The 16,848-nt window shown below is 36.8% G+C and overlaps 1 pseudogene; it reads left to right on the top strand.

The window, feature by feature from the left end:
* The first annotated feature begins 5,144 nt into the window (after positions 1 to 5,144).
* Positions 5,145 to 11,140, top strand: LOC116623112 (annotated as a pseudogene).
* Positions 11,141 to 16,848: the final 5,708 nt, after the last annotated feature.

Below are 16,848 nucleotides of genomic sequence, written 5' to 3'. Positions count from 1 at the left end.
TAATGGTGAATCCAAGACATTTGTCAAAACCAATCAATTTTTACAGCACAAAGAATAATACTTAATGTATACATTCCAGGATGGAATGTGAAAGGTGTCAAAAGAATCTAAATGTATTACAAATGTATTTTAAAATCTCACTGAAGGGGCTGAGAGAATAAATTGCTGACCTAAGTAACTTTGGAAATAATGTAGTCTTTAAGACTAAAGGCAAAAGCAACTGCACATAAACACTGTACTTGGTGAAAGTTTTCCCCCCAGGATATGAGTTATCAATTCAGATACTGCAATACATGTATACTGGAATTTAACAATCAAGTAAATGTGTTGTTGATAGTAGGAGTCAGGTTTCTGTTTGAATGGAAGTTTACAGATAAACAAGGAAGGAATCTGCAATGACCCAAGTGGTAATGGATTAGAGTTGGAGACATCAGTATGATGATGGAGACATCAGTGGCTTAATAGATACAGATGGATACATATACAAATATGTATAGATATGCATATTATCTATAATATAATTATTATACACAGATATATTTTCTTTCTTTGTCAGCTAAGAGAAGTTATAACTAACAGCACTCCAGCACTCCAGTAGCAATGAGCACACACAGATTTTGATTTCTAAGACCATTCCCCAATAAAAGGAACAAAGCTTTTTGGAGAAAAGGCTGACTGGGGCAGAAAATATATAGATGATAATGGAGTATCTTGTAGTACCTAACACTGAGGAAGGAAGGAAAGAAAGAAAGAAGGAAGGAGGAAGGAAGGAAGGAAGGAAGGAAGGAAGGAAGGAAGGAAGGAAGGAAGGAAGGAGGAAGGAAGGAAGGAAGGAGGAAGGAAGGAAAGAAGGAAGGAAGGAAGAAGAAAGGAAGGAAGGAAGGGAGGGAGGAAGGAAGGGAGGAAGGGGGAAGGAAGGAAGGAAGGGAGGGAGGGAGGGAGGAAGGAAGGAAAAGCAAGCAAGCAAGCAAGCAAGCAAGCAAGCAAGAAAGAAAGAAAGAATCCTTGATATGATTATCATGCCACTTTACCTTTGTGGTCTTCTCTCCCAGAACAAATAGTCTAATAATAATAAATCAAACAAATTCTAACTGGTGGGCATTTTACAAAATATCAGACCAGTATTTCTCAAACCTGTTAAGTTTAGGGAAAAAAAGAGAAATTTTGTGACACTGTCACAACAAGAGTAGCCTAAGGAGTCACGAAAACTAAATGTAATGTGGTACCCTGGATGGAATCTTCAAACAGAAAAAGACAGCAGATGAAAACTAAGGGAATCTGAATAAAGGTTGGGTATTAATTTATAAAAATGGTCCATTAATTGTAACAAATGTACTATTCTGTAATACATAAGTATATTACATCTTATGTAATATAAGATATTAGTAATAGGGAAGTCTCTGTGTGTGATATACAGGAATTCTCGGTACTATCTTTGCCATAATTCTGTAAGTCAAAAATTATCCAAAAATAAAGTAAAATCTGTCTCCAGGAGCTAAGAAAAGAACCTCTAAGAATATATAAACAGATTTAGAAAATCAGAATAACAACAATCAAGTCACTAAATGCATTTTGTATTGGTTTGTCATGGGGTTTTAAAAATTTGACAGAGAGAGAGAGGGCAGAAGTGGGGGGGGGGGTGGAGAGCAGCAGAGGAAGAAGCAGGCTCCCTGCTGAGCCAGGAGCAGCTGTGGGGCTAGATCCCAGGACCCTGGGATCATGACTTGAGCCAAAGGCAGCCACATCCGACTGAGCCACCCAGGCACCCCTTGTCACGAATTTTGAGGAAGGTTTCAGGACATGTCTTAGGACAAGTGATAGCAATCACAGATATTCAAAAAATTGTCAATATTTCTCTAATTTACTATTATTAGCAGGTGCTGACATAATTTGGTAGCTGCCAACACCAAAAGGTGTCAGATCACATGAGTAAAAATAATAAGTCCTTATTTCCTAACAAATAAAACTAGATCATCTTCATTAAATGAGTTAGTAATTTTCTTTACATTAGGAGCAATAGATACTGCCATGTGGGAAGGGATTTTTTAATACCTCTTGTCTTTATCTGGAACCTCAGTCAACAGTGCAAGGCTTCCTGGAATTGGAAATGAAAGTAGACATTTATTTATATAAATGATTTATATAACTATTTTCTTGTTTTATGCAGGATTCTTTGGGAACTTCTGTCAGTTTTGTGTGGCTAAGAGGCTAATTAATCTCTTTTTTCCTTCTGTGTGTACTTTGCTACAGGAAGAGGATGTGGTATAAGAGATAAAAGTTCAAGGCCAAATAAAGATTTGAGAAAATTCTTACAGTTAAACCTCAATTTGTCTGTTTTTTATTCCTAGTAAAATAATTTTAGAGAAGGACTAAGACTGATAATATTTTTGCATTGCACTTGGGAAAGTTTACTGTTTATGAAATGGAGGTTCACTTTTTTAATATATCATTAAAAGTAATTTTTCACATGTATAAAGGTAGGTAGCTTTCAGTGCAATAAAATCATTGTCTTCCAGAAAGCCTTTGGTGTTTTCTCATTTGTCTTACAGGGTTTAACTACTTGGCTGTCATGGTCTATATCAGCTGTTTATTAAATATTGTTATATGCTAAAAGCCAATATAGCTTTATTACTCCACACCATTTTTCAGAAAACAAAAGTTCAGAATCTTGTTCTTTAAAATAATTTAGTATTTTTATGTTTTCAAACATGGTACCCTATTTTAAAAATAGAATAAAATAATGATTTGGAAGAAAAACAATAAAATACATAAAATGAATCATATATTAATAATTTATCATTAGTCATATTTTATTTTACACACTGAAGAACAATTTAAGGAAGATATGGATTGGGAAAGAGAACAAGAAAAGTATCTTTATTGGACAAACCACCAACCAGAAGTATATCCAGTATCTCCATTTTATCTTCCAACAATGGTTGTGGTTTATACTTAATAAAATAAAATAAACCCCAAAATATAAAAATGTAGCTTGAAATAGTAGGAAAAATGTGTTATACTGAGCTAGCCACCATTTATTTTTCAGCATATGATATCTGTAAGGTTTAATCAAAAGCTTTTCATATCAACTAGTTTTCATTCTGCCTTCATGGAAATTTTAAAAGAGAAAATTTATAACAAGTCCATCAAAATATTAAGAAAACAAAAGCAAACCAGGTTGACCCATACTTACTTAGGTCTATAATTTCTCTACTACAGTAATTACCATTTAATAATTATAGAGTCTTCTGTTGACACCAGTGGCCTGAGATTGTGTATAGGAGCCAATATATTTACTGCCATATTTTTCTTTGTTTTTCTGACATATTTTTTGTCTAATTTTGTTGTAGCACTGCCTTCCTCCCCTATTTTGTAACTTCCACTTCCACTGGATAGAATTTGGTAACTTGGTTAAGATTGGTATTAATGAGAAGTGTAAGTAGCAAAAGACTTACTACCTTCCAGACAAGTAGAATAAAGATCTGGGATTGTAGCTGGTTAAGGAAGATTAAGGAGAAAAATTGTTAGAGGGAACAATGTTTGTGAGATGCTGCCACTGCCTACCTCCTTTGTTAAGAAGAGTGAATCCTGACTACAACCTCCTAGAGTGGGGGCTTTAGGTTTCTTTTTCTTTTCAGTTGAAGTTATAACTGCAAAATCCAATTATATTTAAGAACTAAAGGGAAGTAGGCATGACTATTTCAACCATCATTGTCTAAATGAGTGTTTATCAAAGCATGGATCACAACCCATTAATAGATTAAGAAATCAATTTCATAGGTCATTGCCATCATTATTGTTAACTAATAGGATTTAATATACCAAAGTACATCACATGTGATAAGGTAAATATTGCTTTATAAAATTGTGGTTTCAGTTGTATAAGTAGAAAACCCATGTGTTTACTGATCATAGTGTAAAATGTATTTCTTCAGTTTGAAAGAGTTACATATACTTTTGGTTTACTTTTGTGTGTCGTTAAACTTGAAATAAATATCAATACTGAAGATAAAAATATTTTTTATGTTAAGATATCCATTCTACTATTCTAAATCTATTTATATAAGCAAATCTACCTTACAACTAATAGCATAACTTAAAATTTTACTATAATGCACTGTTTTGACAAGTAGTATAACACAATAGATTTGAGAGAAACCTTCTTGGGTTCCAACCCCAGATGAATCATTTATTTATAAGCTGTGTGACCTTGCAAAATTTGCGTGGCACTCCAATTTCCTCAGCTGTAAAACGAAACTTTCTATTTTTTGGATATTGTAAGGAATAAATGAGATGAGTTATCAAAAGTACAGTGCAAGAACTAATATTTATTGAACACTCACTAAAGGCTAGATATTATTTTAAGTTCTTTAATCAACTTAATACTTTCTGGGTCCTATAATTGTTTTTCTGGTTCAATGAGAAATCTCTACTGTCTCCAGTTGTTTTTTGCTTTCCCTCACAGATTTAACCTGAATGTACTCTAAGAATCACCACTCAGCACTTTAAATATTCCAAACAGCTGTAAAGCAATGTCACAGTGTATTTGTATTGGACAATGTTAGGTGTTTCAAAATGAAAAAGAAAATTTCCTGGCTAATCAAAATATACTATATATATGTGTGTTATATATATACACACACAACATTAGTATATCATACATACAAACATTAGTGTGTATATATATATATATATATATATATATATATATATACATTATATTAATGCTATATATATTAGTAACTTTGTCTCTATTTCTAGACCCTGAGGTCCTGGTTTCTGTGGTTCCTCACTCTATTTTTAGTTTCTCCAGCATCCTTTTAAGCTATATGAGCTAATTATATTCTGTTTTAATTTAAGTTAATTTGAGTTGATTCTTGCCCCTTGGAACTAAATGAGTCCTAATTAGTCTCTTCTGTAAACATATGCAAATAAAGCCAGCCCTCTTATTGCCTGACTTTTAGTAATGTTTCCTCCTTGAGTCTTTTAAGAAATTTATTGTTCTCTCTGGTATTTTTATCACATGATAAATTCTGCATTATTTTTTTTTTAAGTATGGGAACAGTTAACTGCCCAAAGGGGTGTAGCAGGGGTCCTGGTTACATGCTGCTTAGAATGATTATAACTGTTTCTGTAGATGAGCTATGGCACTTCTGATGCAGTTACACTATGTGATTAAGATTGTATATGTCTGTGTGTCTGTATGTGTGTGTGTGTGTGTGTGTGTGTGTGTGTAAGAATGTGAGTTTGTATGTATTTGGATGGGTCCAGAGAGTGACCAGATAGAGTTAAGGAATTTTTAGTTGGCCACCCAATGAAATAACAGTGCTTACCAAAAGCAGTAAAATATTGCTATTTTTTATTTTACAAATTTGTTTCTAGTGTCTATTAGGAAATATTTTGACCAATTATTTTCAGGGGACTTTGATTATCCACATTGGGAGTCATACATCAGGAATAAGTGCAAGTGGGAGAAGCACCAAAAGCAATAAATTACAGAGTAAGTATACACAAAGCATACATCATTAAGTTTTTATGGTTGGAGAATGATATTGATCCAATGTTACCCCAAAATAATCTGAAAGTATAGTTTCTTATCCTTTCTGTATATACTCACTTGCAACAAAATATATCTATTCTGGAATTCAAGAAGGCAAGTTAAGTCAATGTTCGGGGAAATTGTTGACTTGGTTATTTATAATCATGTAGAATAAGCAAACAACTGATTAGTTGAAGTTCTTATTTTTCAACCTATTGTTTTAGCATCATGCAAAATTAAATTAATGTGCGAAAGTTTCCTTTTTTATATCGCTTTTGTGGTTGCTGTTATCATTACTTTCTCTCCTATTTTGGACGAAAGTGTTCCCTTAAGGGTCCCTATAACACTACTTCTGAATATGGTCTTCTTGAAATGCTAGTATAGATTACCAGCAAAAACTGAATGACTGCTGTGGTATTCCACAGATGTATTTTCCCATAAGATATTCAATGTAGCGTAGAAAAGCATAAATAAAAATAGTTTCAGAACAGTTATGTTGCATGCATTAAGACTAGGGTATTGAGAATTCCGCCTTAGAAATTTGAAGTGAAAAATATATTTTCACTTAAATTGCTGTGGAAGGAAACTAATAGACACCTGTAAAGAATATATTTTCTCATGAACCAATCAACAAGCATTTTTTCCTTACAGTAATAGAGGACTAATTGATTTAATATGCAAAAATTGAGCATAGGAGGGAAAAGATAGTAAGCTAAATGTTTATCATGTGAGGCCTGGTAATTTCCTTTCAATCATCTTTGAAATGAAACCCTTTCTCTTTTATGAATGAGACCCTAAATCTTTATCCATTACTTTCAACAACTATCTTCTTGAATCTCAGATTACTGTCATCAATGACCTCTTATTTTCCAAAGAGATAAGTTATATTATCATGAGACAGGATATCTACTTAATTTCTGAGCTACCTAACTTCTCCATGTGTATAGAGTACATTTAATACAGTATGTGGTGAGTAACTCCTAATAAAATAAGTGTGTATTTAGATCAAAATAAATTCTGTGGTAAGTTTCATATGAGTAAGGTTAATGAATTTCAGGAAAAAAATATACTATGTGCTTTTTCATTCAGTTCTACTGAGGTTTGATTTCTTTTATCAGAGTGGCTAATTATTGTTGGTACTTGCCCCTTTCTTATCATAATAATTTATACTAAATGGAAACACAGGAGACATTTTTGATTGGTTGAGAAATAGCAGGTTGACCAGTGACTTATACATGCTTGATCTGTCCCTCCACAATTTTTTTAAAACAAAATAAAGGTGATAGATAAGATAGTTTTGTTTTGAAGAAGCAAGTTTGATTAGAAATTCATCTACTGGTTTGACTAGTAACTGTGCACAATATACACATTAGGTCTTTTCTAGATTAACTTTGTAATTACAAAATAAATTTATAAGTTGTGTGGGTGGTGCCAAGTGTCTTATGAAAAACCTTAAGGGAAGCAAGCCTTTCCTAAGTGCACTTAACATATCAGGACTTGGCATCACATTTCACATTAACCAGTGAATTAAGTAATCTCCATTAGCAGTCTAGATATTACATAAAAAATGATAATAAGCAACCTTGTCAACAAGAAATAATTTTGCAAAGGAGTTAAAAGCCAATACATACCATCAGTAGGATTTAAAAGGGACCTCTCTTAAACAAAACAAGGTTCCACTTTGGAATTACAAGCATACCTTGTTTTATTGCTCTTTGCTTAATTATACTTTGAACATACTGCATTTTTTACAAATTAAAGTTTGTGGTAACTCTACTTTGAGCAAGTCTATCACTGCCATTTTTTCCAACAACATTTACTAACCTCATGTCTGTGTCACATTTTGGTAATTCTCACAATATTTCAAACTCTTTCATTATTATTATATTGTTATGGTGATTAGTGATTATTGCTATTATAATTGCTTTAGGGTGCCACAAATCATACCCATATAAGATGGTGAACTTAATCAATAAATGTTGTGTGTATATTCTGACTGCTTCACTGACTGGCTGTTCCCCTATCTCACTCCCTCTTCTCAGTTCTTCCAATTCTCTGAGAAGCAACAATATTGAAATTAGGCCAATTAATAACCCTACAATGGCCTCTAAGTGTTCAAGTGATAAGAAGAGTCACATGTTTCTCATTTTAAATCAAAAGCTTAAAATTATTAAGCTTAGTGAAGAAAACCAAGAAAGGCTAAAAGCTAGGCCTCTTGTGTCAGTTAGCCAAGTTGTAAATTCAAAGGAAAAGTTCTTGATGGAAATTAGAAGTGTTATTCCAGTAAACACACCAATGATAAGAAAGAGAAACAGCTTTATTGTTGATATAGGGAAAATTTTAGTGGTCTGGATAAAAGATCAACCAGCCACAACATTCCCTTAAGCCAAAGCCTAATCCAGAGTGAGGCCCTGACTCTTTTTTTTCAATTCTATGAAGCCTCAAAGTAGTGAGGGATTACCCCAAAGACACAGATGTAATGAAAAGAAAGGCCATATGCACCCCAATGTTCATAGCAGCAATGTCCACAACAGCCAAACTGTGGAAAGAGCCGAGATGCCCTTCAACAGATGAATGGATCAAGAAGATGTGGTCCATATATACAATGGAATATTACTCAGCCATCAAAAAAGATGAATACCCAACTTTTACATCAACATGGATGGGACTGGAGGAGATTATGCTAAGTGAAATAAGTCAAGCAGAGAAAGTCAATTATCATATGGTTTCACTTATTTGTGGAACATAAGGAATAGCATGGAGGACATTAGGAGAAGGAAGGGAAAAATGAAGTGAGGGAAATCGGAGGGAGAGATGAACCATGAGAGACTATGGACTCTGAGAAACAATCTGAGGGTTTTAGAGGGGAGGGGTGGAGGGATGGGTTAGCCCAGTGATGGGTATTAAGGAGGGCACATACTGCATGAAGCACTGGGTGTTATATGAAAATAATGAATCGTGGATCACTACATCAAAAAAAAGTGCAAAAGAAAATTTGAAGCTAGCAGAGGTTGGTTCATGAGGTTTAAGGAAAGAAGCTGTCTCCTTAATATAAAAGTGCAAGGTGAAGCAGCAAGTGCTGATGTAGAAGCTGCAGCAAGTTCTCCAGGAGATCTAGTTTAGATAATTAATGAAGGTGACTACACTAAACAACAGATCTTCCAAACAACCCTATCAGAAGAAGATACCATCTAGGACTTTCATAGCTAGAAAGGAGAAGTCAATGCCTGGCTTTAAAGCTTCAAAGGACAGGCTGACTCTCTTACTAAGGGCTAATGCAGCTGGTGACTTTAAGTTGAAGCCAATGCTCATTCCAAAAATCCTAGGGCCCTTAAGAGTTATGTCTATTCTGGGCTGCCACATTGGCATTTTCTCCTGGACAAGGGAGGGTGCGGCTGCAGAGAGCCAAGCCCAGCAATCCTGATCCCCTGAGTGGTGAAGAAGGGAGGCAACAAAGGAGTTGGGGTTGGAGTCTGAGGAGGAACAGGAGCCATGGCTCACAAAATGGACTATGGTGTGATGGTGTGGGCCTTCTAGGCTGAGGCCTTGCTTATACAGATCCTGATGGAGACAATCTAGATCTTGGAGGTGCCACCTACCAACCAGGCCACAGCAGCTGGGCCTAATGCTAGTCCCCAGAGTTCACAGCCCCCAACAGCCAGTGAGATGGCTGATATTCAGGCTGATATTCACTATGCCCAAAACAATGTTTAAGGCTCAGAACACCACCACAAAAGGCCTAAATGGTGCCTATGATTTCTCTCAGGCTCTCAATGCCAAGGAGATACATAATGTGCCCCCTAAGGCAGCCTATACATCCCAGAATGCCACCCCAAAGGGCCCAAATGATGCCTATGATTTTTCCCAGGCAGCAACCACCTGTGAGTTAACTGCTAACAAGTCCGAGATGGTCTTTAAGGTCTAGAACACCACTACTAAGGTGGGCCCAAATGCCACCTACAATTTTTCTTTCTGTCAGGGCCAGTGAGACAGTCAACACTTAACCTAAGATGGCCTTTAAGGCTTGGAATGATACCACTAGGGCCCCAACAGCTGATACCCAGACCCAGAATATTAACTAAGCCAAGATGGCTACTTCACAGACTGAAGTACAGACCAACCTAGGTGTCCCTGAATCTGATGGTGCAGCTGCACAGATATCAGCAGTTGCTTCCCAGGATCAGACTCTGGAGTCCAAGACTATAATTCAGGGTAAGAGGACCTACAAGATTAATAACTTCAATGTGGAAGAGAACAGCGGTGGAGTTGGGCTCCACTGGTTACAGGGACCTGGAGGTCTGCACCAGTTCCAGTTACTACTCAGAACCCACATTGGTGTGCCCCCCCCAATGTGCTCTGCCAGACCTCATTGGCCTGGCAGAACCCATCAGGTAGACCCCACCAACACATCAGAGCCTCCCAAGTAGGCAGACTCCACCAGCCCGGCAAAATTCAGTTGCTTGGCAGAACCCCATTGTCTGGCCCAGTGCAGTTGTCTGGCTGAACCCACTGGCTTGGCAGAATCCAACTGGATGGCAGAACCCACCAGGCTGGCATGGTCTTCCAGATTGGCAAAGCCCTGCTGACTGGCCCCTATCACCAGACTGACTTCTGCCACCTGATTGGTCACTTCCCACTGACAGCCACTCCCAAATGACTGGCAGAACCTGTATCCCTCTCCCACCTTGCATGCCTCACAGAACCTGGGTGCCTCACATCCCTAAGATGTGGCTTTTCTTCAGGAAAGAGCAAATAAGTTGGTTAAAAAGCTGATGCTTAAAGATTACATGAAGGTGCCCATCATGCACTCAGAAATGCTGAGGGATATCATCCATGAATACACTGATGTTTATCCTGGAGAAGAAATTTGGGATTCAACTGAAGGAGATTGATAAAGAAGAACACCTGTATATTCTCATCAGTACCCCCGAGTCCCTGGGGACAACCAAAGACACACCCGAGCCCAGTAACACTATCTTAGTGATATGGACATCACCTTCACAAATGGCAACCATGCCAGTGAAGCTGTCCTCTGGAAGGCACTACACAAGATGGGACTGTATTCTGCTGTGAGAATCCTCTCCTTGGAGATCTAAGGAAACTTCTCACTTATGAGTTTGTAAAGCAAAAGTACCTGAATTACAGACGAGTGCCCAACAGTAAACCTCCTGAGTATGAGTTCCTCTGGGGCCTCCATTCCTACCATGAAACTAATGAGATGAAAGTACTAAGATAGAGGTTCAGAAGAGAGATCCTTGAGAATGGACTGCACAGTTTATGGAGACGGCAGATGAGGCCTTGGATGCAATGGATGCTGCTGCAGCTGAGGCTGAGGAAAACTTGCATGAGGATTAGAGATGAGTCTGTATCTGGGCCCTGGAGCTGAGATGACATTGAGTTTGAACTGCTGACCTGAGATGAGGAAGGAGATTTTGGTGGTCTCTGGTCTAGAATCCTATATACTTTCTAGGCCAGATGCCACTAGAAGACCACTCCAGATTTTGTCAGACCTTCACTGGCCCCATTATTGGCCCTGGTGGTACAGCCAATGCCAACTTTGCTGCCAACTTCGGTGCCATTGGTTTATTCTGGGTTGAGTGAGATGTTGATGTCATTAATCAGTTGCAATAGTCTTTCCCCTGAGTGAGGCTGAGGCCTCAAATTCCTACTAAACACAGCTATCTAGAGAGCCACATTCTGTTGACTGAAAGTGGCATGCAGGATAAATTTATTTGCTGTTCCTTGTTTGTTGATTTTCTTTCCCCTTGTGTGCTGTCAAGTTTTGGTATCAGAAATAAACTTTGAAACTGCACAGTGAAAAAAAATGTTCTGCCTGTGCTCTATAAATGGAACAAAACAGCCTGGATGGCAGCACATCTGTTTACAATATGGTTTACTGAATATTCCAAGCCTACTGTTGAGACCTACTTCTTAGAAACAAACAAACAAACAAAAACAAAGATTCCTTTCAAAATATCACTGCTCATTGATAATGCACCTGATCACCCAAGAGCTCTGATGGAGATGTGTAATGAGATTAATGTTGTTGTCATGCTCTTAACACAACATCCATTCTGCAGCCCATGGATCAAGGAGTAATTTTGACTTTCAAGTCTTATTATTGAAGAGAAGCATTTTATGAGACTATAGCTGCCATAGATAATGATTCCTCTAATGAATCTAAGCAAAGTAAATTAAAAACCTTCTGGAAAAGATTCACCATTCTAGATGTCATTAAAAACATTTCTGATTCATGGGAAGAGGTCAAAATATCAACATTAACAGGATTTTGGAAGGTGTTGATTCTAACCCTCATGGAGGACTTTGAGGGGTTCAAGACTGAAGTGGAGGAAATAATTGCGGTTGTGGTAGAAATAACAAGACAACCAGAATTAGAAGTGGAGCTTGAAGATGTGACTGAATTGCTACAATCTCATGATGAAAGTTTAACGGGTGAGGAGTTAATTTTTATGGATGAGCAAAGAAAGTGGTTCGTTGAGATGAAATCTACTCCTGGTGAAGATGCTGTGAAAATTGTTGAAATGACAACAAATCATTCAGAGTATTACATAAAATTAGTTGATAAAGCAGTGGCAGTGTTTGAGAAGACCGACTCCAATTTTGAAAGATGTTCTACCATTGGTAAAATGCTATCAAATAGCATCACACACTACCAAGAAATCATTTGTGAGAGGAAGAGTCAATGAATGTGGCAAATTTCACTGTTATTTTAAGAAATTGCCATAGCCACTCCAACCATCAGCAACCACCACCCTGATCAGTCAGTAGCCATCAACTTGGGGCAAGACCCTCCACCAGTCAAAAAATTATGACTCACTGAAAGCTCAGATGATGGTTAACATGTTTTAGCAATAAATTTTTTTAATCAATGTGTGTACATTTTTTCAGACATAATGCTATTGCACAGTTTATAGACTTCAGTATAGTAAAAATATAACTTTTACATGCACTAGGAAACAAAAACAATTCATTTGACTAGCTTTATTGCAATTTAAACTTTATTGCAGTGGTCTGGAACCAATCTGCAATGATCTCTGAGATACACCTGTACAAGCTGGATCATTCCCTATTTAATTCATCTCCCATGCAGTGATATCTTTCTCTCCTTTGAGGTTACATAGCACTTTTCAGTATCTCTATTTGGGCACTTAATGACTTTCTGCTGTATTATATTCCTCCACTATAATGGAAGCTCTTTTAGGGACCTGGATTTTTTTGTGTGTTTTTATCCTTCACAGTTCATTGTATATAGAAGGGGCAAAATAGTTGTTGAACAAATAAATACCTTGGGTGGCCATAGATTCACTCACAAAATCCAGAATGATAGGAGATAGCCTCTGTAACAATAGACAGTTTTGAGATGAAATAAAAGAAAAAGTCTTAGAAAGTTCATAATATAAATTGTTATATTTCAAGAAATGATACAAACTAAAAAATCATTGAGTTTTTTATTCAGCAAGTATTTATTTTATTCTTTAAGATTTTATTTATTTGCTTGAGAGAGAGAGAGAATCTGAAGCAGACTCTGCACTGAGTACATAGCCCAGTGAGGGGCTTGATCCCACAACCTCGAGATCACGACCTGAGCTGAAACCAAGAGTCAGATGCTTAACTGACTGAGCCACCCAGGTGCCCCTTTTCAGCAAGTATTTAATTGAGCTCCTGCAGTATACTACTTTACTAGGAGCAGAGGCTATAAAGATGAATAAGACATAGTGTCTTTCCTATAGGAGCATGTTAATCTCATGCAAGGTATGCTTTCTATTGGGGGGGGGATTCATTCTGCAAAGGGTTATTAGAAGAAGCCAGGGATATTTGTGATTATGGTGTTAATCTTAAAATAATTTGTCACAGACAGAAACTATGTCTGTCTAAAACCATTCCCACTGTGCTGTGTCACTACTAAATTCAGAGCATGGATGATCAGACTGGATCACCTTTCAGTTGCCTTCTCTCCCTAAGGATCTTATGTATTTACTGTGATAATGCAACTTAAAAAGAGTTAACATAGATTCCATTAATGTTCAACTTGCTTACTAGGAGTTGTGCCAACTTCAACAACTATCAAAACAGCTGATATGAACAATATGATTTCTATACACAAAATGAATCACACATCTCATATTTCTACAGACTCAGATCATCTATATAAAAATGTACAATTGTATATAAAGTTTCTTAATTTTTAGGATGTGTATGTGACCATTAAAAGTTAAGTTATATTTTGGTCATTCTAACTGGTATAAGGTGGTATCTCATTATGGTTTTGATTTGTATTTCCCTGATGGCAAGTGATGAGGAACATTTTTTCATGTGTCTGTTAGCCATGTTGGCAAGGATGTGGAGAAAGGGGAACCTTCTTACACTGTTGGTGGGAATGCAAGCTGGTACAGCCACTCTGGAAAATAATATGGAGGTTCCTCAAGAAGTTAAAAATAGAACTACCCTATGACTCAGCAATTGCACTGTTGGGTATTTACCCCAAAGATACAGATGTAGTGAAAAGAAGGGGCACCTGAACTCCAATATTCATAGCAGTAAGTCCACAATAGCCAAACTGTGGAAAGAGCCAAGATGTCCTTCAACAGATGAATGGATAAAGATGTGGTTCATATATACAATGGATTATTACTCAGCCATCAGAAAAGATCAATATCTACCATTTGCATTGACAAGAATGGAACTGGAGGGGATTAGGTTAAGTGAAATACGTGAAGCAGAGAAAGACAATTATTATAAGGTTTCACTCATATGTGGAACATAAGGAATAGTGCAGAGGACAATAAGGGATGGGAGGGAAAACTGAAGGGGAAAAGATCAGAGAGGGAGGCAAACCATAGGAGACTCTTGACTCTGGGAAACAAACTGAGGGTTGTGGAAAGGGAGGTGGGTGGGGGGATGGGGTAACTGGGTGGTGGGCATTAAGGAGGGCACATGATGTGATGAGCACTGGGTGTTATTCACAACTAATGAATCATTGAACATTATATCAAAAACTAATGGTGTACTATATGTTGGTTAATTGAATTTAAATAAAAAAAGAAAAAAGTTAAGTTATAATAGATCAGTGCTGTTCTGTGGTTATAAAATTTGGTCTCTAATTAAGTGTGACTTTTCACACTTGGACTTTTGGGGAGATGTAAGCTCCTTAGGATATTTAATTGAAGACATCTGTTGAAAGGGTTTATTTTCATGAGTGAAAAGACATTGGTAGCTCACGGGGCAAATTCCCACATTATCTTTGCTTTTCATCACTAATGAACATTTCATCCATTAGACTACTCAAGATTTTGAATATTATTTCCGTTGTTCTTCAAAATAAGCTTCAGAATACTTTCTCCTTTCCCCCTTACTACCCCTACCCTTGGTGAAATCTCAAATCAGGATGATTTTAAGTTATTTTCTGCTAACACATTCTTAAGAATTTGGAAGTACTAGACTAATATAAATTGTTTCTTTAGGAAAAATTTTGTCTTAGCCAGTTTGGGTTACTATAATAAAATGCCATAAGCTTCATGGCTTATAAATAACAAAAATTTATTTTATTTATTTTTCAGAGGTTGAAAGTCCAAGATTGGGGTGCCAGCATAGAGTGGTTCTTGTGAAAGTTGTCGTCTGGTTTGTGGACTGTTAATTCACATGTCAGAAAGAGGGTGAGAGAACTCTCTGGGGTCCTTTTTATAATCCTATTAAACCTAGTCATGAGGGCTCCACCCTCATGACCTAATTATCTTCCAAAGGCCCCACCTCCTAATATCATGACATTGTGGGTTAGGATTTCAACACAGAATTTTGGAGGAACACAAGCATTCAGTCCATAACAATTTTTTTGAACAAAAGTCCCTGAGATGCATCTTATAACATTGTCCTTTGCATCCAAATTACTAACTCAATGATGCTGTGAAGAGAATTGTCACTGATAATAATAATGATAAGCAATAACAATACCATTTACATAGCTCCTTTCATCTTGAACATTCTGAAAACATCCTATAAAAGAATCATTTCTGACGTGTAACCATCTCTGGGGAAAATTTGGAAGCTATTTACCAGCTGGCCACCAGTTAGAGACAGGAAGTAAAGAACGTATTTCCCAGCAGAAACTGCAGGATATACAATGTAATTACCTAATTTCGAGTAGGCTTAGGACACTGGAGCTAATTAATGTCCATATCCTTAAAAAAAGTGGCATTGGAAAATTAGTGAGTACAAAGTGATCAGGACTTCAATTGTACATCTTAGCTAAAAGACAAAGCTTCCAATAACAGTGTCCTCACAATTGCTGATTCAGTGCTGCTTGAACACTGAATCATGGTGTGAAACAATAAAGAGATGTGATAATTTCTTAGCTGAGAATATAATGTACACACAATCACATGCACACACCAAAGAATATAAAAAAGTCTGTGGATTTATTTAGTGGATTTGCAAATGCAGTAATGTGTCCTAACACTAATTGCCAACTGTTAATTTTACAGTGCAGCTTTCCTGCTTCTTGATTCAATAGTGCAGGTGTACCCCATTACATGAGGATTCACCAATGAGAAATTCACTATAATGGAAAAGTACAGAATAAATTCAATATATGTTTCCAGAAACCTCACATGAACAGAAATTTTCCAGCAGACAACTTCCAGGAGCATATACAAAATGAGATCTCCAGTTGTCTGTACCTTGCCACAGAAACAGCATGATATGACCAGCTGCTACTCATATCTCCCACAGCCTAATCTTGGATGTGCCATCAAATCTAGGCTGTGGCAGTAAGGGAGAAGAAGTTGCCTGCATGAAGAAAGCATTTGAAACTAAAACAAGGTAGAAAGAGCAGGGCTTCCTGCATCCCATGCCTGAATTGAGCCATGGCTTCAGGCAGGTGGCAGATGTTCAGAGTTAGTGGAGTAACTATACCCCTCTTGCGCTACAACCACCTAGAGGCAGGAACAGCAGAAAAAAAAATAATAATTCAGGAACACATTCCTTACATTCAATGGAAAAATCATTTATTTTATAGATATCTGCTCTACAAGCATTTTTTCTGGGTGGTGACTATTAATTAAATCAAGTAATGCCCAAATATGGTGAGATCTGCTACTAATTAATGATTAAATATGGAAAGGCAACAATAATGAAAAAAATATGAGCATTTAATAAAATGGTTAAGGGGAGAAATAAACACCCCTCAAATAATTCAGGTGGAAAATAAACATTTTATTCATTTAGTATATAGATCTCATGTCCTTATCTCCAGTGATATTATAATGCTAACATTGGAGTATAAGGTTACTCTT

This window comes from Phoca vitulina, unplaced genomic scaffold (assembly GCF_004348235.1).
Source record: "Phoca vitulina isolate PV1807 unplaced genomic scaffold, GSC_HSeal_1.0 scaffold57, whole genome shotgun sequence".
NCBI classification, from domain to species: Eukaryota; Metazoa; Chordata; class Mammalia; order Carnivora; family Phocidae; genus Phoca; species Phoca vitulina.
This window is presented reverse-complemented; position numbering and strand designations above follow the sequence as displayed.